The sequence below is a fragment of the Pongo pygmaeus genome, chromosome 2 (assembly GCF_028885625.2).
Source record: "Pongo pygmaeus isolate AG05252 chromosome 2, NHGRI_mPonPyg2-v2.0_pri, whole genome shotgun sequence".
Lineage (NCBI taxonomy): Eukaryota > Metazoa > Chordata > Mammalia > Primates > Hominidae > Pongo > Pongo pygmaeus.
Window position 1 is genome coordinate 97,373,365 of NC_085930.1, and position 26,906 is coordinate 97,400,270.

At 39.2% G+C, this 26,906-nt stretch overlaps 1 protein-coding gene across 3 annotated transcripts in view; it reads left to right on the top strand.

The window, feature by feature from the left end:
* Positions 1–26,906, top strand: part of ERC2 (ELKS/RAB6-interacting/CAST family member 2) — a 975,821-nt gene that overhangs the window by 334,384 nt on the left and 614,531 nt on the right. The gene's annotated exons all lie outside the window — the stretch shown is intronic.

Here is a 26,906-nt window from a genome sequence, read left to right on the forward strand (position 1 = left end):
AGCAACACCCCATAAGCAAACACATGAATGTTTTTGCATTAAAAAAATTTCTTACACTAAGTAGGATAAATAAAGACTATAATTAGACTCTTGTCAGTTTGCGTCAAGTTGTGCCACCAAAGGTGTTTGGTTCACACTTGGAATTTCTTTTTTTCATACTTCGGATCATTTTAGATTTGGTAACCACAGTTAAGGGCTTGGATCTAGAATGATTTCATTTTATCAAAAATCATAAAATAACTGGAATGTCACCTGCCTTGCTTTGCTGTGCATCCTCTGTATGGGTTCCCCTTCTGGCACCCATGTTTCCAAAGGGTTCTTATTTACTAAGGAGTATCTTCAATTTCTTTTACCTATTGAAGAAAGTTGATATTGTGTGAGTTTCTCAAAGGAAATATTGGTTTGTTATCTCTTATTCATGCTTAGAAGAACAACAAAAATATGTTCCTATCCTATTTCCTTGCTTTTCCTCCTTGGATTACATCTTTGGGTCTGCTAAGAAATGCAAAACACAAGCTAGTTATTGTGTAAATAAAATAGTTATCAAATACAGCAGGCAATAGGGAAAAATGTGGTGAATCTTGATTTTGTGTTGAGGCACTGTGCTGTGTGCATTACTTTAGAAGGCATTCTAATCAACATGCATGCTCTCTCTTGGGCTCTTTGAGCTGTGTCTTTGCATGTATATATTTTAGCATCTGTGGGGAGGTTTGGATTGGCCTTAGCAGTTAATGGGACTGTTGAGTAGGTCTGTGCTCTCAGTCAAGGTGCAGGACAGTGTCCAGAGGTGGAAGAAAATACTTTCTGGATTGGATAGGTCTTAGCATGAACCTGACTCAGCCCCTATACATTTGACCATTGGCTGATAGGCAGCTACCCGATTGCTTCAATTTGAAACAATCACCTTGGTCTCAGTGATGTAGATATTTCACATTTAAGAAATACCATTTTCAGGCTGGGCGTAGTGGCTCACGCCTGTAATCCCAACACTTTGGGAGGCTGATGCCGGTGGATCACAAGGTCAGGAGATCCAGACCATCCTGGCAAACACGGTGAAACCCAGTCTCTACTAAAAAATACAGAAAATTAGCCAGGTGTGGTGGCAGGTGCCTGTAGTCCCAGCTACTCGGGAGGCTGAGACAGGAGAATAGCATGAATCCAGGAGGCAGAGCTTGCAGTGAGCAGAGATCGCGCCACTGCACTCCAGCCTGGGTGACAGAGTGAGACTTCGTCTCAAAAAAAAAAAAAAAAGAAATACCATTTTCAGTTGTGTATAGTTCCACTGTGAATGCAAAGGTATGGGTATTTTATTTTTTAAGGCCAACATTTAATCTATACTATAAATTGGAAGTTGGCTTCTATCTCCTTTGAGGAGGCAGCAGTGAATAGTATCTATCTAGAATTGTGTTAAGACTGTAGCCACATGTGGCTATTTAAACTAAAATTAATTAAAATCCAGTGAAATTTAAAATGTAGTTCTATAGTCACATTAGCCACATATCAAGTACTAACAGTTACATGTGGCTAGTGGCTACTGTATTAGACAGCACAGCTAGAGAACATTTCTACCATCTAGTACTTGTCTCAAATGGGGGTCAACCAAAACTATGGCTTGTGGGCCAGATCTGGCCCTGTGCCTGCTTTTGTAAATAAAGTATTATTGGAACACAGCCATACCCATTCATCTACATGTTGTCTTTGGCTGCTTTTGTGCTACAACAGCAGAGTCGAGCAGTTGCAATAGATATTGTATGGCCCACAAAGCTGAAAATATTTACTGTCTGGCTTTTTACAGGAAGTTTGCCAGTTTCTGGCATTGTGATTTTGTGGGAAGAGGATTGAGTGGGCATTGGAATGCCCAGCTAGTCTTCTCTCTGGCTGTGGTACCCTAAATGGAGAAAGATAGTTTGCTGACAGCTGTTCTAGAGCACTCATTTTTCTTCACTGTATTATTCAAAAAGCAACTGCTTGTACCCATATTTTGTCAATAACACCAGGATTACCGGTAAAGTTAGTATAATTGTGTTGCTATGTGTTGTTGGGTAGAAGAGAATTTGAGAAGCAAGGCAGTCTGCTTGCCCAAACCAGCAGTCAGTTTTCTTGATGGTTCCTCTCCAGAGAAAATGAATGAGGAGCCAGGTCAGAAAGGCTTTTCTTCTCACTATCTTACACTGATGGAGGCTGTATTCCTTGTCCTCTTTCCTTTCTCATTCCCCTCCCTGTATTTTACCTCTCTCAAATTAATGTAGTCCAAATTAGACTTATACATATTTCATGAAAAAGACAGTGGTGACATTATGTGGATAGCTTCCGTCCCATGTTCAATAATTAAAATCACCAAATAAAGAGATGGTGCTTTGAAGTAGAAAGAAATTATTCTCTATGCGCAGAGAAAGTGAGATGATTTTCTAAGTCTTCTGCTTTGAAGTTGCAAGTATGAGATTACTGCTTTTATCAGCTGGAAATGGCTGAGGAATTTTCTTTTGCCTTGTTTTTTTCTTATAAGATCTCTTTGTACATGGAAACAGAGGAGAAACTTATCTAATTACATCTGTCTCTTAGGGGGAGCAATTTAGGTTGAAATTGCTCTAATTGTTGGATTATGGGCAGAGGATTTTTGGCCGCAGGATAGAATAAAGTGATTTCCCCACTCTTTGGGATAGCAGAGGTAAATAAGAGTCTTTCTCCCTGCTGTGTGGTGTGTTAGTGGGTGAGTATTCAGAAGATGCGCTATGTTGTATTTCATTATGCCCTACAATGAAAAATCGGAATTTAAATTCATATGAAATAATCTGTACACCAAACCTGTGAAACACAATTTACCTATACAACAAACATGCACATGTACCCGTGAACCTAAAATAAAAGGTTAAAAAAAAAAAAAAGATATGGTGCTCATCCTCAAAGGAGGTTACATGTGATATAGCTTTTTGATTCCTGAGTCATTCCTGAAAGTTCTTGCCAAAACAGAAGGGGGCTCTCTTTATAATGGGGAGTGTCCTGCTATATCTGTGCTGTCAACTGGCTTTGGCTGCTCTTTTAGAATAGTATAAATGACAGATGTCATGGCTTAACGGTTCATCTCTGTAAAGAAGGTTTTGCTAGCAGGGAATTTGCATTTGGGAGTTGGTAGGATGAAGGGTGGGGTGAGGTATAGGAGGCAAGTTGTCTCGGTTTGCGGCTATGTGGCATGGCTCTTTGGTTGGTTTGTTTGAACTTGTGCAAATGCCCAGACACTCTGACATGTGTGCAATAAATCAATAGAATAATAATTACATACACAGAGAGATACACCACATAGCTCTTAACATAACATTTTACTTTTTAAAATAGCTTCAAAGGACTCTAAGGCCAAGTTTCTTATTTGGCTACTGCCCTTGATGTTTCCTTTGTACCAACTTACCCCACCCACCAACACATGAATTCCACAGCAGTAGAGAAAATAATGAATTGGTGTTCTCTAGCACCTTGATTTTTCTGGATTTCAGTGAATAATTAACAACATATCCATAAACTGGGAAGGATTAAGGCCTAACATTTATTCTGTGATCTAAAGTAAAATGTTGAACAAAACACAGCATTTAGAAGTGGGAGATGTGTGGTTATACCTCAGCCTTCCTATTCAATAACTGTGTGGCATGGACAAGACTTTAACTTCTCTGAGTCTTCATGTCACAGTCTATGAAATGGCAGTCATTGTATCAGCCTCATACATCTATGTGAAAAGTGCTTTGATTATACTCAAGGGTTATAGCTATAAATTATGGTATCACCATTGCTGTTATTATTATCATTGCTACTATTATGTTTATTAGGGATGTTTGGGCAGGTCACACCTGAATACTCTCGTCATCTTCACATCTGTTCTGTGTTTCAGCTTTGTGGGTCTTTTTTGAATTTTTGGTATGTGCATTTACAGAACTCGGACCTTTATATTTCAATTGAGTCACTTTTTTATGTCTTAGAATGATATGGACAAATAAAGATACTATGATAGTGACCATCTCTTTTGTTCTATCTCCAAATTAAGATTTTTATTTCTGGCCAGGCGTGGTGGCTCACACCTGTAATCCCAGCACTTTGAGAGGCCGAGGCAGGGGGATCACTTAGGGTCAGGAGTTTGAGACCAGCCTGACCAACATAGTGAAACCCCGTTTCTACTAATAATATAAAAATTAGCCAGACATGGTGGTACATGCCTGTAGTCCCAGCTTCTTGGGAGGCTGAGGCTCAAGAGTCACTTGAACTTGGGAGGTGGAGGTTGCAATGAGCATGAGTTGAGATCATGCCACTGCACTCCAGCCTGGGTAACAGAGCGAGACTCCATTTAAAAACAAAAACAAAAACAAAAAACAAAAAAAAAAGAGAGAGAGAGATTTATTTATGATTTCTGGCAAGTATACTTTTCTCCAACTCGGCATGGTTTGCAAACTGCCAGGCAACATTTTTGCATGTGTTTTCCAAGACGTGTTATATGACAGTGGTACATAATACTAATTTCTATCCCAAATAAGCCGGAGAAGGATTCTATAATACTTGTCTAAGAGTAAACACTTGAGAACCCGTTCATTAACAAAGAATGCAGGGGTTTTGTGTTTATGCAGGCAAGGGCAACATAGTGGCAGCTGCAAAGCAAGGGCTCATAACTTCTAAAAAATATAATCAACACAGATGAGAATCTCATGCAATTAAACCCCCCCACCAAAAAAAAAAATCCACATGGGCACATACATACTAATATTCACATGCAGTAGTGTATATACTTTCAGGTAGTTTATAGATGCTCTAGAGCACTTCCAAGAACTTCACATCAATAATCTTTGCTCTCTGGGCTTCATGCATTTTTTCATTTAACACATACTTTTTGAATGCCTACTATGTGCCAGATATGGTTTCTGCTATCATTGAGCAAACATTATTTTAGACATGTGGATATATGTTAGAGAACTGATTTATGGTACCATAAACTCCCAGTGATTTCATTATCATTGGTTACTAATAATTCCACACAGAATCTTGATCTTTCTTTTGTTGTTTAAAAGCAGATAAGTAAAGGAAGGAAAGAAGACACAAAGAAATAGATGTTTCGCTCCTTTGAAGACTAAAATGTGCAACTGTTCAAAGTGTCTATTTGTATCTCTTATAATTGAAGGCTAATATTGCTAAGGTGGTTACCCTAACAGTATTGAGACTATATTTTGATTAAAGCTGATCCTCTTTGAGGTCACACTCAAGCAACTTGGTTCTCCTCCTTGAGAAAAGAGATGATATTTATGGAGTTGCAGGCATTCTGCTAGCTTCATTATTTTAGGAGTTCCTGCATAGACTTGGAAATGCTTTAGTTGGTGGTACGTCACACAGACCCTTCCCACAATGTGTCCAAATCAGTGAGATGTCATTTGATAATATTTGATAATATTGATAATACTGGGCATCTGTGCTGTGCAAGGTGCTGGACAAGGTGGGGACCTGTAATTTCAAGAGCTGATAGTCTTAGCCTTTTAAATGTAATTTTATTACTGAGTGTCTTATGGCTGCTATACTGAGTTCCAGGAGATGCAGCTGAGTGTTTTCCATGTGATATTTTAAAACTGACTCACCACTTGTGAAGTTGGTATTGTTGCCCCTATTTTTAAGATGATGAAATAGAAGCTCAGAGGATGTATAACTTGCTCAAGGTCATACAGAGGTAAATGGCAATGCCTGGGTTCCCAGCTCCAAATGCCTTTAACCAGGAATCTAGTGATTTCCATAAGAGTCCCAGTGGACTGAGGGCTTTCTTCATGTCAGGAAGATGACTTGTCTCTTTTAATCTTTGTTTTATGTTATTTATTTATTTATTTTTTTTGCGGTGGGGTCTTGCTCTGTTGCTCAGGCTGGAGTGCAGTGTCATGATTTCGGCTCACTGCAACCTCCGCCTCTCGGGTTCAAGCGATTCTCCTGCCTCAGCCTCCCAACTAACTGGGATTATAGGCACACAACACCATACCCAGCTAATTTTTGTATTTTAGTAGAGACAGGGTTTTGCCATGTTGGCCAGGCTGTTTTCGAACTCCTGGGCTGAAGCAATTTGCCCACCTCAGCTTCCCAAAATGCTGGGATTACAGGTGTGAGCCACCATGCCTGGCCTCATTTAATCTTAAAGGCAAAGTTTGTGGCAAGTTTTATAATTTTGTCTTGACAGGTGAGTTCATGGGATTTTCAAGAATGCTTTCTAGGCACAACTCTGACATGGCTAAGAAGGGGGATAAGAATCAATAACTCTGAGGCTTAAATCCTCATGGTAACATTATGGCTATAATAATAGTGACACTATGGCCATAATAATGAAGGTCATTGCCTGAACTCTAGGGAGGGTATTGTTTTTCAGGAAGTTTAGAATCCTAGTATATTAAGAAAAGTTTATCATATAATATTTAGTTTTTATTTCCTTAAAGATGTTTAAAGACGTTTATATATACACAAACATAGACATACATACACATATATTCATATATGCATGCACACTATGTAAAAACAAGTAAAAGAACGGACGGCTGTGTATGACTTTGTTCTCTCTGATTGTTGGATACCCAGGTGATCTTTAAATTTTCTATGATGCACATGTCGTACATTTATAGTAAAAAAATTAAATGCTTTTTTTTTTTTGAGATGGAGTCTCGCTCTGTCGCCCAGGCTGGAGTGCAGTGGCGTGATCTCGGCTCACTGCAAGCTCCGCCTCCTGGGTTCACACCATTCTCCTACCTCAGCCTCCCAAATTAAATGAATTTTTAACAGAAGCAGCAATGATAATTTCTTCAGGGAGGTTGTGTAAGGTGCTGGTGGAGGAGGAGGTGTTTTCTGAGCCCGTGGCAGCATTTTTCTGTCTCTGAGTCACAGATGACTCAGTGTGATAACACAAACTAGAGAGCAGACTTGGGCTGTCATTTTGCAAGATGAATCATAAAAACCAAACTTTTGACAATGAAAATGTTGTTACATGGAGAAAAGAGCACGTTTTACATGGCCTTGCTTCTCAGTTTATTTGCATTGAGATGGGCCCTCTGTCCCCCAGTTCTTGGTAAAGCTACAACTCTTGGGCATTAAAGGTAACCATGACAAGGAGTCGGGAATGCTTTGTGGCCTCCAGGGACTGTGGGACTGTATGCATTCACACGGGGCTTTGCAAACTATTCCAGATACTTAAAACAACTACTTATTCATTGGGACTGACCCATTTGGAGCAAAAGAGTTTTTTAAATGGTTGGAAATAATATTTGCCATAGCATATAAGATGGGATTTACAAGAAGTGATCTTTTATTTTTTAATTGACATGTAACAATTGTACATGTTTATGGGGTACAATGATTTTGATACATGTCCACAATGTATAGTGATCAATTCATGGTAATTAACATATGTCACCACAAACGTTTATCATTTTTTTGTGTTGGGAACCTTAAAAATCCTCTCTAGCTGTTTGAAAATATACAAATTATTGTTAACTGGTACAGTGCTACAGAACACTAGAATTTATTCCTCCTATCTAGCTGTAACTTTGTATCTGTTAACCAACCTTTCCCTTTCGCCCCTCACCCCTCTTCTCCTATCCTTTAGTAACCAGTTTACTTCTAAACAATAATTTCAGGTTTTTTTCACCCCTTGCCATAATTGACTGGCAAGCAGTAAAGTCCTTTTTAATCAGTTCAGTCTTCAAAGGATAATATTTAAATGTCCTTTCTGAGATAGATTTTTGTTTAATGCCCTTCATAGTCATTGCATTCAAAATTAAGATGCTTTTTAGAAAAGTTAGTAGCACACAACAAAATCAACTTTTAAGACTGTTAAATTACCCCAGTGCCATTTAGGATGCATTTGTCTCACTTTCAAGGCTTGCAAGGAATGTCTTTAAAATTAATCAATTAAGGGACTTGGTAAAAGAAAAATATATATACAAAACAAAGCCCTGGTGTCATTGGTATTTTTCCTTCCTAATCCTGCTGTCGGCTTCACATTTTAAAATGTTTTTATTTGACGGGAAAGGCTTCATTTGAAATTTTTATTGATAACACTTCTAACTGCAAGAAAAAGACATAAACCTGCAAAACAGTAACTATCATGGTGGCCACAATTGGGAGGTCTGCAAAATGGTTTATTACCAGTAGGAAAAAAAATGTTGGGAACCATAGTCGTTATAGGGGTCACCACCTCGTCTATGTGCATTTTATTTTTTTCCCTTTCCATTTTGAGAGTATGGATGATGGTAGTGCCAAACAACACACTTTCCCCTCCCCTAATGTCTGTGGGCTTTGTTTTGATTCTCTTTTTATTAATGATGTGAAAACTTTGGGGTCACATACAAATGAGGCAAGGTCAGGCTTTGTGAGCCTTAGAATGCTGAAAATGTCCCTGTATCTAGCAAATGAAGGAATTGTCTATAGGGGCCACATTTGACTTCTGAAGCTTTTTAGCTCTTTTGCAGATTTTAGCTACCTGGGTGAACTTTGCAGAGTGGCCTCATACTATTGCTTTCTTAAGGCAGAACATGAAAGACCTGTGATGGAGAAATTGAAATGTGATGGAAGGGAGCATCCCAAGTTTGTCATAAAAGCTTTTTATGGTTGTTCTATGGCAATTTCTGGACTATTAAAGGATGGTGCAGGTAGCTACAGGCATCATTTTGTTCTATAGGTCAAGAGTCTAGTACTTTTGTTGTTGTTATTGTTGTTCAGGCTTTCAGAGAATGCCTTATTTAACACCTTGTTGGGATAAAATTGCTTTTGACTTTATAAACACAGGTGTTCAGTTTGAATCTTAATGAACTGTGAAATACGTAAATGTCTAAAAGGAAATTCTATAAATTGTGAACATGGCTCTGTCAGCACACTAAATGGATTAGGAAAATTCATTGTCTGCCCGGTAACTGAACACCAATGTGATGGGTGTACATGAATTAGTCCTGAAAACCAATAAAATGGAGGAAGAAAGTAGAGCCTAGGAGATGTTTTTTGTGTGGGTTCCCCCACCACAAATGAGTACTGGTGCAGAAGGGCTTGGAAATCAGAATGGCTATTCAGAGGAAGGCCAAGAAGGAATACATACGAGCAGACAACACAGAATTTATAGAGTAAAACCACAAACACCTTATTTTCCATTGTACTAAAATAATGATATTTTACAGTACTCTTTTTGTATGTAATTCTGCTTTCAATTTCATATTGTTACTGCAACTCAAATCTCATTATAAGTGTTCCAACAAAAATCCTTTTTTAATCAAAAACTTTCCAAACCTTAGCCCATTGTCAATGTATTTTGAGCAACTTATTTTTCCAGTGGAACAAAAGAATTTGGCCCTTCTTTTTGAGCTCGTTAGGATGTTATTTGACCTGTGTGACCAAATATGTAATTAAGATAACAGAATCACTTTAATTTCTACATTAAATCTGTTCATAATTTGTGTCCATTGTTTTGGGGTGTAGAGGTATCGAGTCAGAGCTCTTTATTTTCTTTGAAAGAAAATGAATGGATCATTAGTGCTTTTGTTTGGTTATACTTCTGTTTGAAAAAGGCATTGTCTATAATATATTAAGCTGCAACTGGAAGCGACAATATCCAATTAGCCAATCATCTGTGAGAAAATACATGTCCTCTGCTAAGTGTTACTTACTGGTAAATGGTTTGCAGGAAGAAAAAGAATGTATTTCTGTCATGTCTGTGGGAAGCTGACTGGCCACTTTAAAAAGGAGATGACAGAATTTAGGAGGAGGGAAATCCAACAAAACTCTTACTGACCCCCGAGTTCACATTCTTTACTCTTTTTAAAATGAATTTTATGGAAAACAGAATTTATTAACTACTTCCGTTCCCTTCTTTTTCTTTGGAGGGGCACCGTTTGGAAATAACCATTTTACGTTGTGATTATGCTTTCCTGACACTGGATCCACGTTTGTCACACTTCCCTCCATTCCCCTGGAAAAGGGCTAACATTTGCTGTAGTTGGGTTTCTTTGTGTATATTTACACAGCAAACCAAAACATCAAGAGTGAAGTTAAATAGGGCTTCTGCAAGGATTTTTTACCCATTTTCATATGAACTTTTATCTTTCTTAAATTAAATACAGATATTTATTCCATGCAGACATATACTTTCCTCCTTTTGTCTTATTAAGAAAAAGGGAGGAATACAACTTGAGGTAATAAGTTGTGTAGTTAAGGATCATTTTAACTTTAGGAGTTTGGCATTGTTGTAAGCATTTCTACCTCGAAGTCTGTGAAATTTATTTTATTGCATTTTTTAAAATTTTCAAACGTAGATGATTTCTTAAATCCTTATGACTATAACAGAACAACGTCTGGCTCCTACAATACTACTTGGCAGTTGCTAATTTGAAACGGGACAGATTCTGTGTTCGGTCATCAAGATCTGGCCAAATGTGAAGGAAAAAAGAAGATCCAACTCCGCATTTACTGAGTGTGACTCCTTTGCCCAGTCCCAGCAATGCCAGGGCCAGAAGGGTCAGCTCTCTCCATAGCGATGACCGTCTTTGAAAGCTCTTCTAAGAGTAGTACCAGAAGGAGGGAAAGGAATGATCAGAAGGGGACACAGAGCTGCTGGGGATGATCAGAGACCTAGCTGTCTCTGAGGGAGTGGCATGAGGATTTGTCAACTTTTCAACCTCATTCTCATCCAAATTCAAAAAGTACATTTGCGTAAAGACACATATCAATTTTAAACATTTAATTTGGAAAAACTTAAACCACATTTGCATTTTGCCCTGTGTATGTAGGTGTGTGTGTGAGAAAGACACGGAGCACTTAGATGTGGAAATTAGGTGTACATGTGTATCAGGGGATCATTTTGATAAGCTTTTTATTGGATCTCCAGTGCATTAGTTTTAAATTGCCTACATGGTCCTAGGTGCTGGAGATACAGATATAAACAAGAAATAAATACCAACATTATTACCCATAATATGATTATTGAAAATAAGCTTAAGAATTGTTTGTACTTTGTTTTGTCCTTGAGTTTCCAGTAGGATTGATTCGTAGAAGATTCAGTCTAGTGGACTGTAAAACAAGCCCTACAAAGACCTTGAGCATATAAACAGGGTAAGTGCATGGAAGTACCTAATGAATAGGAGAACTTGTTTTGATGCTTGGAGCACTATTCACTTACAAATCTTTTTTTTTAATTTAAAAATTTATTTATTTTTATTTATTTTTTTGAGATGGAGTCTCGCTGGAGTGCAGGCGATCTCAGCTTACTGCAACCTCCGCCTCCTGGGATTTTACATTTTAGTTTTTAGACAATTTTGAGTTAACTTTTGTATATGGTGAGAGATAGGGTCTAATTTATTTCTTCTATACGTAGATATCCAGTTTTCCCAGTACCATTTATTGAAGAGACTGTCCTTTCCCTATTGTGTATACTTGGTACCTTTGTTGAAAATCAGTTGGCTACAAATGTGTGGATTTGTTTCTGGACTCTCTATTTTGTTCCACTGGACTATGTATCTGTTTTTATGCCAGTACTATGCTGGTTTTTTTTTTTTTTCTTTTGAGACAGAGTCTTGCTCTATCATTCAGGCTGGAGTGCAGTGGCATAATCTTGGCTCACAGCAACCTCTGCCTCCTGGGTTCAAGCAATTCTCCTGCCTCAGCCTCCCGAGTAGCTGGGATTGCAGGCATCTGCCACCAGGCCCAGCTAATTATTTTTAGTAGGGACAGGGTTTTGCCATGTTGGCCAGGCTGGTTTTGAACTCCTGACCTCAAGTGATCCGCCTGCCTCAGCCTCCCACAGTGCTGGGATTACAGGTGTGAGCCACCGCGGCCAGCCTGGTTTGTTTACTATAGCTTTATAGTGTACTTCGAAGTCAAGTGGTGTGATGCCTCCAGCTTTGTTCTTTTTGCTTCATTGCTTTGGCTTTTCAGGATCTGTTGTGGTTCCATACACATTTTAGGATTATTTTTCAATTTATTTGAAGAATGTCATTGATATTTTAATAGGGATTGCATTGAGTCTGTAGTTAGCTTTGGGTAGTATGGACATTTTAAAAGAATAATTCTTCCAGTCCATGAACATGGGATATCTTTTGGTTTATTTGTGTCATCTTCAGTTTCTTTCAGCAATGTTTTATAGTTTTCATTGTGGTAATCTTTTACCTCATTTGTTATTCTTGGGTATTTTATATATATATTTTACAGCTATTGTAAATGGGTTTGTTTTCTTAATTTCTTTTTTACATAGTTCTCCATTAGCCTATATATATGCTACTGATTTTTGTATATTGATTTTGTAAACTGCAGCCTTACTGAATTTGGTGATTAGTTCTGAGGGTTTTTTAGTGTAGTGTTTGGGCTTCCCTTCCCTGCCCTGCTCTGCCTTCCCTGTGCTTCCCTGCGCTTCCCTGCCCTTCCCTGCCCTTCCCTGCCCTTCCCTTCTTGCCTTGCCTTGCCTTGCCTTTCCTTTCCTTTCCTTTCCTTTCCTTTCCTTCTTTTCTTTCTTTCCTTCCTTCCTTCCTTCTTTTTTTTCTTACAAGATCTCACTCTGTCATCCAGGTTGGAGAGCAGTACTACCATCATAGCTCACTGTAGCCTTGAACTCCTGGGCTCAAGGAATCCTCCTGTCTCAGCCTCCCAAGTAGCTGGGACTACTACACACCACCACACCCAACTAATTTATTTTCATTTCTGTAGAAATGAGGTCTTGCTATATTGCCTGGCTGATCTCATATTTTTGGCCTCAAGTGATCCTTATGCGTCAACCTCTCACAGTGTTAGGTTTATAGGTATTTAGGGTTTCCATATGTAAGATCATGTCATCAAACTTCTATGCCTAATTTGTTGAGAGTTTTTATCATGAAGGGATGTTATACTTCTTCAAATGCTTTTTGTGCATCTATTTAAATGATCACATGGTTTATGTTCTTCATTCTGTTAATGTGATGTATCACATCTATTGATTTGCATGTAGTGAACAAGTTCCCCATCATAGGAAATTCTAGTAGGACAAATGACTCTGTTTTAAAATTTTTGTTGCCATTTTAAAAAATAAACCTTGGAAAATTTTTCTAAAGTTTGAAGATGGAATTTTTAAAAATAAGGAATCCTTATCTTTAAAGATTATACTAAAATATTTATAGATGAAATGATGTAATATCTGGGATTTTATTTAGAATAATCAGGGGGCTGGGGAGGGAGAGTACAGTCAGATGAAACAGGAGTAGCCCTGAGTGGATACTTGTTGAAGTTGAGAATTGGGTACATGGAGTTCATTATATTATTTTCTCAACTTTTGTCAATGTTTGATATTTATATAATAAAACATTAAAAATGAAATAAAAGTAAATTAGTTGCCTGAATGGGCTCTTTGAATTTTATTCCCATTGACATGGATAAGCCACAAGAAGTCTCCCACCTACCTTGGGACTTTATGTCCTCATTTATACAGATGTTGTTGCTGCTAAATTGTTCCAAACATGATGGCAACCATAAAGATGATTTCAGACTTTTATCGACTCAGCTAAAGTATACTTTCAGAAGGAAAGAGTCATTTTAACTTTCTGCAGTTTTTCTAAGTCTTTGTTTTTATGAGAGGATAATTTGGATGTAAAAGACCTAGAAGCAAGCCCAGGGAAATCTGATAGGGAAGTGGAATCAGTTGGGCTTTTTATGTTGAAACTTTCGGAAATCTTTTTTCAATCTAGCCAGTCGCTGGAAGACTTTGCAGCTGGCTGATGTCAGGGACCTGCTGATGACTCACTCCATTTAGCCAGGGTCAGTTCATGATAACTTCCCTGGAAGTGCCTTGGGCTGCCAGGCACAGATGATGGCCACACGATTTTTGCTTGACATCATCTCTTTTACCTACATTGGTATCAGTCACTGGGGAACCTAATTTCTATTTTACTCTCAGTTCAGATTTCTAAATAAAGTTTAGAAAACTTTATTTTGCCTGCTTGGAGTCTTCCGTGAATCTTACAGTCTAGGTGTTTCTGATGAGTAAAACATAAGCCTGATTCAAGGAATCCTAAATATTTATCCTACATATTTTAGAAAGAGAGAAAGTTTATGAAAGATAAAATACAGGGAGTAAGACCTTGTTAATTTTATTTTCTTTTATTCTTTCTCCAGGCTGAAGCAGATTCAATATGGACTTGTTAAAACGTATGTTTTGTAAATTGAGTTTATCTAAATCCCAGTCTAGAAGAAGGAAGCTCATTTTCTCTAGAAAGTGAATTTCAAAGTAAAACCACATGTTGGATGAAATACAATAGAGTAAGATCATTATCAAGATCTCTTAATGTACTGTAGATTTGTAAAAAAAAGATAAGGATGCTCACTAATTTATGTAAGATTTCAGAGAATAAGACAGTGATTTGAAAACATTTCTTTTGTTCAGTTATAGAATTTATATAGCCGAGTTCCTGGTGAGCTCATTTCCCACTTTTTTCTTTGTTTTTGGCCATATTTCTCATCTCCATTTCTCCACATATTTTTAGGTCCTGGCAGACACCTGTTGGTGCTTGTCATCTCTAGATGAAGTTGCCTGTATCATTTTGTCTGCTGTGCCTTAGCACAGTACTCAACACTGAGTTTCCAGACTTGTTCTCTAAATTGACTCTCAGTTTCTTGAGAATGGAGCCATCTTGTCTTATAGTTCTTCCTCCTTCTGTGGTGTATGGTTTTGCTCAATTCCTTCCCTTCAGCTACTGTAGGTGTGGGTTTATATCAAAGAATCTTTACAAGGTTTGGGAATTTTTCAGAACCCAGGAAGATGTTGCATTGATTGACCACTATGAAAAAGTGAATAGAGCTTTGCATTTATTTTCATCTTCATGTGCTTCGTGCCAGTCCTTTAGAGATAAATTGTTATGTACACCCTTATCCTGGGTGTTATACTTCTGTAAGCTGAAATTTGTAATTCAAGTCAGGAATATTTCTCATGTTCTTATTTTTATTGGCAAACTGATGCCTTATACAGATGACTGACATAATTAAAGTATTTTTCCCTTAGGTACTTGTAATTGGAAAAATCAGTAGAATGAAGTCACTAATGGCATTAATGCAATTTAACACATTTTGCCAACAGGAAGTCTTATATATCATTAAGAATAAAATAATAGTAGCATATCACATTTATTAAACACTTACAGGTGCCAAACCCATCTGTAATGTCAAATAATCCTTAAATCAATCCTAGGAGTTTGGTATTTCCTGATTCTGATGGGCTTTCTTATTTTATGAAACTTTCGTATGTGCAAAGTGGCCATAGTTAGAATGGACTTTAACAATTATCTGTAATACAAATTGGCTGAGAAAGCCCTGGGTAAGTTAGGCGACATACCCTTGTCCTTAGGGTGTCCTTATGTATAGACCCAGAACCAAAAATAACACTAGAGAGTAAATTCAATAATAAAGGCAGAAACAAAGAACTACAAAAACCCTGGTGATTAATGTGCCTGTTGGGGAGGAAGTCAAGACAGGCATTACAGAGGAGACACAGTACAATGTGGATCCACAGGAGGTATTTAAGCAAAGGGGTGGATGGTCTGATTTGCATTCTTAAAAGACCACTCTGACTGCTGTGTGAGGAAGGGCCTATGTGGAGCCAGAGTAGAAGCTGCGAGCCGATTGCAGACATCCTGGTGAGGAGTGACAGTGGTCTGTATCCAGTGATGGGTGTAGAAATGGAGACAAGAGGATGGTTTTGTTACATGTTTTGGAAGGATAGTGTCTACGCAGTCCCTTTAGGCTGTTATAAAAAAATTACCATAAACTGGTAATTTCTGGCTTATAAGCAAATATTTTTTTTTCCTCACAGTTTTGGAGGCTGGGAAGTCCAAGATCAAGGTCCTAGCAGACTCCATGTCTGGGGAGTGCCAGTTTTCTGGTTCATAGATGGCGCCTTCTTGCTGTGTCCTCACATGAAGGATAGGCTAGCTAGTTCTGTAGGGTCTCTTTTGCAAGAGTATGAATCCCAGTCATGAGGGCTCCACTCTCATGACCTAATTACCTCTAAAAGGCCCCACTTCCTAATACCATCACCTTGGAGGTTAATATTTCAGCATATGAATTTTGGGGGTGGGTGGCATAAGCCTTCAGACCATAGCAGATAGTTGTCAGGATGTGGGAAGAAATTGGATATGGAGGAGGTTGAGAAGAGAGGAATCAAGGACGAATTACGGGGTTGTGGAATAACTGAATGGGCAACAGCTGTTTCAAGGATTAAATGAGATAAGAGATGTATATTGAATGGTAGATAAGTTCATCAAATATGCTTTGTGTTTTCTTGGGGTGGTTGAACTTGCGGTATGAAGACATAAAGCCCATAAAGTAGCAGAGAAATTAAGAGAGGTGTGAAGAGAAGGGACTTAGCAGAAGCCACGAGACAGCAGAATCCAGGATCAAGCAGCAGTCATGAAGTGGAGAGACAGGAGGGTGTTGCTAAAGCAGCAGAAGCTGTGGCAAAAGGAGATTGCATTATAAGACTTACGGGCATTCGGGCATTTTTCCTGAGCTACCTGTTGCTCTGGTAAATTAGAAAGGGAGTCATCATTCTCCCCAAGACCTGGCCATCCTATTGCCTACAGTTTTCTGGGTACCTGTGGCCCCTCATAAGCCCTCTTTACCTGATGAAATCTGAATATGTCTCTACTCACCACAACCTGAATGGGCAAAATAAGACAACCAGACTTCTTTCTTTATAGTGGAGAACACTTCTTTGGAATTGCAGATGGCTTTGATTTATTTTTAAATCATAAAGTAACACAAAACTACATTTGCATTGTCAAAAAAATTTTTTTAAAGGTAGAACAAAACATTTTAAATGTAGAATAAATCCCTCTTGCATCTTTCCAAACACACTGAAGTTGTGCCCCTTCCCCGGGGGCCACCACCATTATCACTGGGGACTGTATTCTTCAGATTATTTACATGCTGTATATAAGTGTGGGGATTTGTATGTATATTGTTGGGATCTTCCCAACATAATGAAATCATATGGGATACGAAATACAATAATTTGCCTTTTGCACTTGCTGTGCCTGAGAGGTCCTTCTACATCTGTGCATACTGACCTGCCTCCCTGTCAATGGCTACTCATTACTCTACATACCGTGCTTTAGTTCATCATTCCCCTATAGATAAACGGTTGTTTCCAATGTTTCTGCCATTACAAACTTATTTTTAAGAACCAGACTATGTTACTATGTGACCTTTCATCCATTTTGGCAAAGCCAAAATAGTCTTGGTGAAGTCCTTTGTCAGTTGCCAGTTGTGCAGTAGTGTGTCTCTGCCCTGGAGTGGGGCTGAGCTGTAGGTGGGGTCCATAGAGCTGGTGTGGATTGAAGTCAGGCACATGTGGCAGCAATTTGCTTTGTTTTCTGTTGCTGCAGGGAGGAATTGAAACTCCTGGGCACGGTGAGCCTCAAACATTGTAGTTTCCTTGAGAAAAAACTTGAAGAAAATGCCCATGTTTATATTAACACCTAGTTAAAAAAAAATATATATATATATATATACACATACATATAAGCTTTGCTAAAATCACCTTCTAAAGACGTAGGTTTAATGAGACTTTCTGAATTAAATTTAAGAGTTTTAATTAAACATGCAAAAGATAAACAGTATCTTCAAAGTTCAGCCTTAAGATGTAAAAGCTCTTGCTTAAGAAGAAAAAATACTTAACTGCACAGAATGCCTGGACTTTTAATCTTTGAGAGTTGGAGCATTTGTATTTTTGAAAATTAATATAAAAAACTTAAATAACAAGTCATAAGGATACTCGTAATAGATATGCTTTCTGTATATAGGTTCAAGTAAGCCATGTATACTTTTGAAATAATACATCTTTGTTTTAGAGAAAGACATTGTACTTGCTGAAAATCAAGGAGTGTTCTAATTGTTTTTATTGTATTACAATTATACATTTTGCTAATACTTTCAAAAGTAAAGACAATACGAGTTAATGCAAATAGTTAACCTTTCTACACCTATTTCAGAAAGATGGATGAACTGAGAAAGAGTGACTTGTATGTGCTACAGACTTTACAAGTTTTGTCTTAGTAAATTTTTATATCAATCTTGCAAAATAGATAGAACTAGCCCCATTCTACAGGTGAGAAAACAGAGGCCTAGAGGGAAAGTAAATATTCCAAAGCCACAGGTCTAAACAGTAATCATGCAGGATTTCAAATTAGGGCTGTCCTGACTTCACTGCTCTTTCAGCTGCATGATTCTGGTGTCATTTTTGTTTTCCTTTTCAGATTTATCAGTACTTTTACCTCCAGGAACTGAAGCAATCTTCCTTCCTTATAGTATATAACATATTTTGATTATTAAATTTACTGGCCGGCCAACATTAACTCTAAAATGGACCTGAAGTTGGGTTATTAGATGGCCTGGCAAACAAAATGGTGGACCTCTCTATAGAATGTAGTTTGCTGATCCCTGCTCTTAATCAAAGCTCCCAGGTGTGGAAGGTCTGAATGAAATAGTTACTAAGATTTTTGCACATGGTAACTCTTTTCAGATATTTGAACCCTCTGCATCACAGGATACTATATCAGATCATTCTAACAAGAGTCACTCTGTGGATGTTCCCTCCATCAGTACTGTGTGTGTCAGGAACTGCTTTATAGAGTTTTGACCTTTTCTTACTGCCCCTGTTTACTTAGACACTTACAAAATTACAGCTGAGGTGAAAACCTCCCACCTCCTCAATAGTTTCATTTTGGCTTCTAATCTCAACACTACAATCTCTCTCTTCCTTCTCTCCATTCCTTTCTTCTTTTCTTTGGATATCTTTTCAAAAGGAAGCTAATCACTCTGTCTTGCCATTCTACTCAGCTCATAGCCCTCTTCCCTTAAAATTGCCTCCACTGAATCTCCATATAATCCATGGGTTTTTATATCAATGTGACAGGGTCCAAGCGGGTTTCATAAATCAGAGAAACTGGCTGAGCGGGAACTGTCATAACTGGAGAACCGGGGCCCAATCGAAAGCTGATGCTTCCCCTTAGGAACTAGAGGCCCATTGTTGCCAGATCTTCTGACTCTAAGAGAAGCAGGAAATCCAGACTTTTGGGTAGAATCTCTCTCTCTCTCTTTTTTTTCAATGCTGGCAACTAATTTAAGAAATTATTTTTCAATAGTGTGCAGGCCAAACAAAAGACATCTGTTAGGCATCACTTGAAACATCTTAGTAAACCAAAGAAAACTTTTGAGCGTTCTCATTTTGAAGGCAATTACTCAACTCCCTCCATACTTCTCTACCTTTTTGCTAAGATGGTCTTTTCTTTGGTACTTTTTTTTTTTTTTTTTTTTTTTTTGTGGTCAAATACTATTTATTTATTTATTTATTTTATTTTATTTTATTATTATTATTATTATTATTATTATTATTATACTTTAGGTTTTATGGTACATGTGCACAATGTGCAGGTAAGTTACATATGTATACATGTGCCATGCTGGTGCGCTGCACCCACCAACTCGTCATCTAGCATTAGGTATATCTCCCAATGCTATCCCTCCCCCCTCCCCCCACCCCACAACAGTCCCCAGAGTGTGATGTTCCCCTTCCTGTGTCCATGTGTTCTCATTGTTCAATTCCCACCTATGAGTGAGAATATGCGGTGTTTGGTTTTTTGTTCTTGCGATAGTTTACTGAGAATGATGATTTCCAGTTTCATCCATGTCCCTACAAAGGACGTGAACTCATCATTTTTTATGGCTGCATAGTATTCCATGGTGTATATGTGCCACATTTTCTTAATCCAGTCTATCATTGTTGGACATTTGGGTTGGTTCCAAGTCTTTGCTATTGTGAATAATGCCGCAATAAACATACGTGTGCATGTGTCTTTATAGCAGCATGATTTATAGTCCTTTGGGTATATACCCAGTAATGGGATGGCTGGGTCGAATGGAATTTCTAGTTCTAGATCCCTGAGGAATCGCCACACTGACTTCCACAAGGGTTGAACTAGTTTACAGTCCCACCAACAGTGTAAAAGTGTTCCTATTTCTCCACATCCTCTCCAGCACCTGTTGTTTCCTGACTTTTTAATGACTGCCATTCTAACTGGTGTGAGATGGTATCTCATTGTGGTTTTGATTTGCATTTCTCTGATAGCCAGTGATGGTGAGCATTTTTTCATGTGTTTTTTGGCTGCATCAATGTCTTCTTTTGAGAAGTGTCTGTTCATGTCCTTTGCCCACTTTTTGATGGGGTTGTTTGTTTTTTTCTTGTAAATTTGTTGGAGTTCATTGTAGATTCTGGATATTAGCCCTTTGTCAGATGAGTAGGTTGCGAAAATTTTCTCCCATTTTGTAGGTTGCCTGTTCACTCTGATGGTAGTCTCTTTTGCTGTGCAGAAGCTCTTGAGTTTAATTAGATCCCATTTGTCAATTTTGGCTTTTGTTGCCATTGCTTTTGGTGTTTTAGACATGAAGTCCTTGCCCATGCCTATGTCCTGAATGGTAATGCCTAGGTTTTCTTCTAGGGTTTTTATGGTTTTAGGTCTAACATTTAAGTCTTTAATCCATCTTGAATTGATTTTTGTATAAGGTGTAAGGAAGGGATCCAGTTTCAGCTTTCTACATAGGGCTAGCCAGTTTTCCCAGCACCATTTATTAAATAGGGAATCCTTTCCCCATTTCTTGTTTTTGTCAGGTTTGTCAAAGATCAGATACTTGTAGATATGTGGCATTATTTCTGACGGCTCTGTTCTGTTCCATTGATCTATATCTCTGTTTTGGTACCAGTACCATGCTGTTTTGGTTACTGTAGCCTTGTAGTATAGTTTGAAGTCAGGTAGTGTGATGCCTCCAGCTTTGTTCTTTTGGCTTAGGATTGACTTGGCGATGCGGGCTCTTTTTTGGTTCCATATGAACTTTAAAGTAGTTTTTTCCAATTCTGTGAAGAAAGTCATTGGTAGTTTGATGGGGATGGCATTGAATCTGTAAATTACCTTGGGAAGGATGGCCATTTTCATGATATTGATTCTTCCTACCCATGAGCATGGAATGTTCTTCCATTTGTTTGTATCCTCTTTTATTTCCTTGAGCAGTGGTTTGTAGTTCTCCTTGAAGAGGTCTTTCACATCCCTTGTAAGTTGGATTCCTAGGTATTTTATTCTCTTTGAAGCAATTGTGAATGGGAGTTCACTCATGATTTGGCTCTCTGTTTGTCTGTTATTGATGTATAAGAATGCTTGTGATTTTTGCACATTGATTTTGTATCCTGAGACTTTGCTGAAGTTGCTTATCAGCTTAAGGAGATTTTGGGCTGAGACAATGGGGTTTTCTAGATATACTATCATGTCATCTGCAAACAGGGACAATTTGACTTCCTCTTTTCCTAATTGAATACCCTTGATTTCCTTCTCCTGCCTAATTGCCCTGGCCAGAACTTCCAACACTATGTTGAATAGAAGTGGTGAGAGAGGGCATCCCTGTCTTGTGCCAGTTTTCAAAGGGAATGCTTCCAGTTTTTGCCCATTCAGTATGATATTGGCTGTGGGTTTGTCATAAATAGCTCTTATTATTTTGAGATACGTCCCATCAATTCCTAATTTATTGAGAGTTTTTAGCATGAAGGGTTGTTGAATTTTGTCAAAGGCCTTTTCTGCATCTATTGAGATAATCATGTGGTTTTTGTCTTTGGTTCTGTTTATATGCTGGATTACATTTATTGATTTGCGTATATTGAACCAGCCTTGCATCCCAGGGATGAAGCCCACTTGATCATGGTGGATAAGCTTTTTGATGTGCTGCTGGATTCGATTTGCCAGTATTTTATTGAGGATTTTTGCATCAATGTTCATCAAGGATATTGGTCTAAAATTCTCTTTTTTTGTTGTGTCTCTGCCAGGCTTTGGTATCAGGATGATGCTGGCCTCATAAAATGAGTTAGGGAGGATTCCCTCTTTTTCTATTGATTGGAATAGTTTCAGAAGGAATGGTACCAGCTCCTCCTTGTACCTCTGGTAGAATTCGGCTGTGAATCCATCTGGACCTGGACTTTTTTTGGTTGGTAAGCTATTGATTATTGCCACAATTTCAGCTCCTGTTATTGGTCTATTCAGAGATTCAACTTCTTCCTGGTTTAGTCTTGGGAGGGTGTATGTGTTGAGGAATTTATCCATTTCTTCTAGATTTTCTAGTTTATTTGCATAGAGGTGTTTGTAATATTCTCTGATGGTAGTTTGTATTTCTGTGGGATCGGTGGTGATATCCCCTTTATCATTTTTTATTGCATCTATTTGATTCTTCTCTCTTTTTTTCTTTATTAATCTTGCTAGCGGTCTATCAATTTTGTTGATCCTTTCAAAAAACCAGCTCCTGGATTCATTTATTTTTTGAAGGGTTTTTTGTGTCTCTATTTCCTTCAGTTCTGCTCTGATTTTAGTTATTTCTTGCCTTCTGCTAGCTTTTGAATGTGTTTGCTCTTGCTTTTCTAGTTCTTTTAATTGTGATGTTAGGGTGTCAATTTTGGATCTTTCCTGCTTTCTCTTGTGGGCATTTAGTGCTATAAATTTCCCTCTACACACTGCTTTGAATGCATCCCAGAGATTCTGGTATGTTGTGTCTTGGTTCTCGTTGGTTTCAAAGAACATCTTTATTTCTGCCTTCATTTCGTTATGTACCCAGTAGTCATTCAGGAGCAGGTTGTTCAGTTTCCACGTAGTTGAGCGGTTTTGAGTGAGATTCTTAATCCTGAGTTCTAGCTTGATTGCACTGTGATCTGAGAGACAGTTTGTTACAATTTCTGTTCTTTTACATTTATTGAGGAGAGCTTTACTTCCAAGTATATGGTCAATTTTGGAATAGGTGTGGTGTGGTGCTGAAAAAAATGTATATTCTGTTGATTTGGGGTGGAGAGTTCTGTAGATGTCTATTAGGTCTGCTTGGTGCAGAGCTGAGTTCAATTCCTGGGTATCCTTGTTGACTTTCTGTCTCGTTGATCTGTCTAATGTTGATAGTGGGGTGTTAAAGTCTCCCATTATTAATGTGTGGGAGTCTAATTCTCTTTGTAGGTCACTCAGGACTTGCTTTATGAATCTGGGTGCTCCTGTATTGGGTGCATATATATTTAGGATAGTTAGCTCTTCTTGTTGAATTAATCCCTTTACCATTATGTAATGGCCTTCTTTGTCTCTTTTGATCTTTGTTGGTTTAAAGTCTGTTTTATCAGAGACTAGGATTGCAACCCCTGCCTTTTTTTGTTTTCCATTTGCTTGGTAGATCTTCCTCCATCCTTTTATTTTGAGCCTATGTGTGTCTCTGCACGTGAGATGGGTTTCCTGAATACAGCACACTGATGGGTCTTGAGTCTTTATCCAGTTTGCCAGTCTGTGTCTTTTAATTGGAGCATTTAGTCCATTAACATTTAAAGTTAATATTGTTATGTGTGAATTTGATCCTGTCATTATGATGTTAGCTGGATATTTTGCTCGTTAGTTGATGCAGTCTCTTCCTAGTCTCGATGTTCTTTACATTTCGGTATGATTTTGCAGTGGCTGGTACCGGTTGTGCCTTTCCATGTTTAGCGCTTCCTTCAGGAGCTCTTTTAGGGCAGGCCTGGTGGTGACAAAATCTCTCAGCATTTGCTTGTCTGTAAAGTATTTTATTTCTCCTTCACTTATGAAGCTTAGTTTGGCAGGATATGAAATTCTGGGTTGAAAATTCTTTTCTTTAAGAATGTTGAATATTGGCCCCCACTCTCTTCTGGCTTGTAGGGTTTCTGCCGAGAGATCCGCTGTTAGTCTGATGGGCTTCCCTTTGATGGTAACCCGACCTTTCTCTCTGGCTGCCCTTAACATTTTTTCCTTCATTTCAACTTTGGTGAATCTGACAATTATGTGTCTTGGAGTTGCTCTTCTCGAGGAGTATCTTTGTGGCGTTCTCTGTATTTCCTGAATCTGAATGTTGGCCTGCCTTGCTAGATTGGGGAAGTTCTCCTGGATAATATCCTGCAGAGTGTTTTCCAACTTGGTTCCATTCTCCCCGTCACTTTCAGGTACACCAATCAGACGTAGATTTGGTCTTTTCACATAGTCCCACATTTCTTGGAGGCTTTGCTCGTTTCTTTTTATTCTTTTTTCTCTAAACTTCCCTTCTCGCTTCATTTCATTCATTTCATCTTCTAGGGCTGATACCCTTTCTTCCATTTGATCGCATCGGCTCCTGAGGCTTCTGCATTCTTCACGTAGTTCTCGAGCCTTGGTTTTCAGCTCCATCAGCTCCTTTAAGCACTTCTCTGTATTGGTTATTCTAGTTATACACTCTTCTAAATTTTTTTCAAAGTTTTCAACTTCTTTGCCTTTGGTTTGAATATCCTCCCGTAGCTCGGAGTAATTTGATCGTCTGAAGCCTTCTTCTCTCAGCTCGTCAAAGTCATTCTCCGTCCAGCTTTGTTCCGTTGCTGGTGAGGAACTGCGTTCCTTTGGAGGAGGAGAGGTACTCTGGTTTTTAGAGTTTCCAGTTTTTCTGCTCTGTTTTTTCCCCATCTTTGTGGTTTTATCTACTTTTGGTCTTTGATGATGGTGATGTACAGATGGGTTTTTGGTGTGGATGTCCTTTCTGTTAGTTTTCCTTCTAACAGACAGAACCCTCAGCTGCAGGTCTGTTGGAGTACCTGTCCGGCCGTGTGAGGTGTCAGTCTGCCCCTGCTGGGGGGTGCCTCCCAGTTAGGCTGCTCGGGGGTCAGGGGTCTGGGACCCACTTGAGGAGGCAGTCAGCCCGTTCTCAGATCTCCAGCTGCGTGCTGGGAGAACCACTGCTCTCCTCAAAGCTGTCAGACAGGGACATTTAAGTCTGCAGAGGTTACTGCTGTCTTTTTGTTTGTCTGTGTCCTGCCCCCAGAGGTGGAGCCTACAGAGGCAGGCAGGCCTCCTTGAGCTGTGGTGGGCTCCACCCAGTTCAAGCTTCCAGGCTGCTTTGTTTACCTAAGCGAGCCTGGGCAATGGCGGGCGCCCCTCCCCCAGCCTCGCTGCCGACTTGCTGTTTGATCTCAGACTGCTGTGCTAGCAATCAGCGAGACTACGTGGGCGTAGGACCCTCTGAGCCAGGTGCGGGCTATACTCTCCTGGGGCACCGTTTCCTAAGCCCGTCGGAAAAGCACAGTATTCGGGTGGGAGTGGCCCGATTTTCCAGGTGCCGTCTGTCACCCCTGGAAGGGGAACTCCCTGACCCCTTGCGCTTCCCGAGTGAGGCAATGCCTCGCCCCTGCTTCGGCTGGCACACGGTGCGCTCACCCACTGACCTGCGCCCACTGTCTGGCACTCCCTAGTGAGATGAACACGGTACCTCAGATGGAAATGCAGAAATCACCCGTCTTCTGCGTCGCTCGCGCTGGGAGCTGTAGACCGGAGCTGTTCCTATTCGGCCATCTTGGCTCCTCCTCTTTGGTACTTTTATTTCCCACAATTGTTATCTCCAGATCCCTGGGAGGCAGTGGGGTATTCTATTTAAGAGCAAGGCTTGGATATCAAGACAAACCTGGGTTGAATTATAGCTCTGTCATTTCATTTCATTACCTTGGATGGGTCACTGCAGCACTATGAATTACCAGTGAAAGGTGACTACTAATGATTCATCTTAATTGTTTATGGTACAACAAATATTTATTGAGTTCCAACTATGTCTATCAAACACTGGGTTAGACATTGGGGATGCCACAGTGAATAAACCAGAGATGGCTCCAGTGTTCCTGGAGTTTTCCATCCCTGGAAGAGAAAGATATTAATCAAGTAATTTCAGTAAAACAATTACAATGAGAAAAGGAAGCTAAGCACTATGCAAGAGTAAAAGGTGGTTCTAGGCGGGGCTTACTGGGAAAAGATGCTCAATCTGTGATCTGAAAGATGAGTCGGAGTAAACCAGGGAAGAAGGGGATGGCACAGCATTTCCAGCCAGAGGTTCAGTTCATGCTTTTTTCCTGGTGGATAGAAATCACACAGATATGACTTAGCCAGATTAAATAATAATCTGAACCCAAGTCAATTTCGCATGATCCCATTTTAACAAATATTCTCATAGAGAAATGCGTAAGTGCTGTTGCTTCTCTGCAACACTTTAATAAGATTTCCTTTGTCAAGTGTGGTAGTAATTATGTCAGATAGTGTGGTCTATGTTAAGCTGTGGTAACAACCTCGAAATCTCAATGGTTTAAAGCAGAGGTCAACAAACTATGGCCTGCAGGACATATCCTGTTGCTGCTTGCTTTTGTAAATAAAGTTTTATTGGAACATGTCCATGCCCATTCATAACATACTATCTATAGATTCTTTTGCATTACAATGGCAGAGTTAATTCGTTGCAAAAGAGACTGGATATCCTGCAAGGTCAAAAATATTTACTACCTGGCCCTTTACCAAAAACAATTTGCCAAGCCTTGCTTAAGAATATTACTGTGGCTGGGCACGGTGGCTCAAGCCTGTAATCCCAGCACTTTGGGAGGCTGAGGCGGGTGGATCACAAGGTCAGGAGATCGAGACCATCCTGGCTAACACAGTGAAACCCCATCTCTACTAAAAATACAAAAAATTAGCTGGGCGTGGTGTCAGGTGCCTTTAGTCCCAGCTACTCGGGAGGCTGAGGCAGGAGAACGGCGTGAATCCAGGAGGCAGAGGCTTGCAGTGAGCCAAGATCGCGCCACTGCTCTCCAGCCTGGGCGACAGAGCAAGACTCCGTCTCAAACAAACAAACAAACAAAAAAAGAATATTAGTGTGAACTTCCTTAGAAAACTGGGAATTACACTACATAGGCATAAGGCTGTGTAAAGGAACAAATTAGTGCATGGAAAAGACCTAGCTTGGTGCCTGGCACATAGTATGTTCTCGCTGCTATTTATTTTTCTTCTTAATATTATCTTCTTTCCTGTTGTTTCCTTCTAGGAAATTCCTGCTGTAATAGCTGA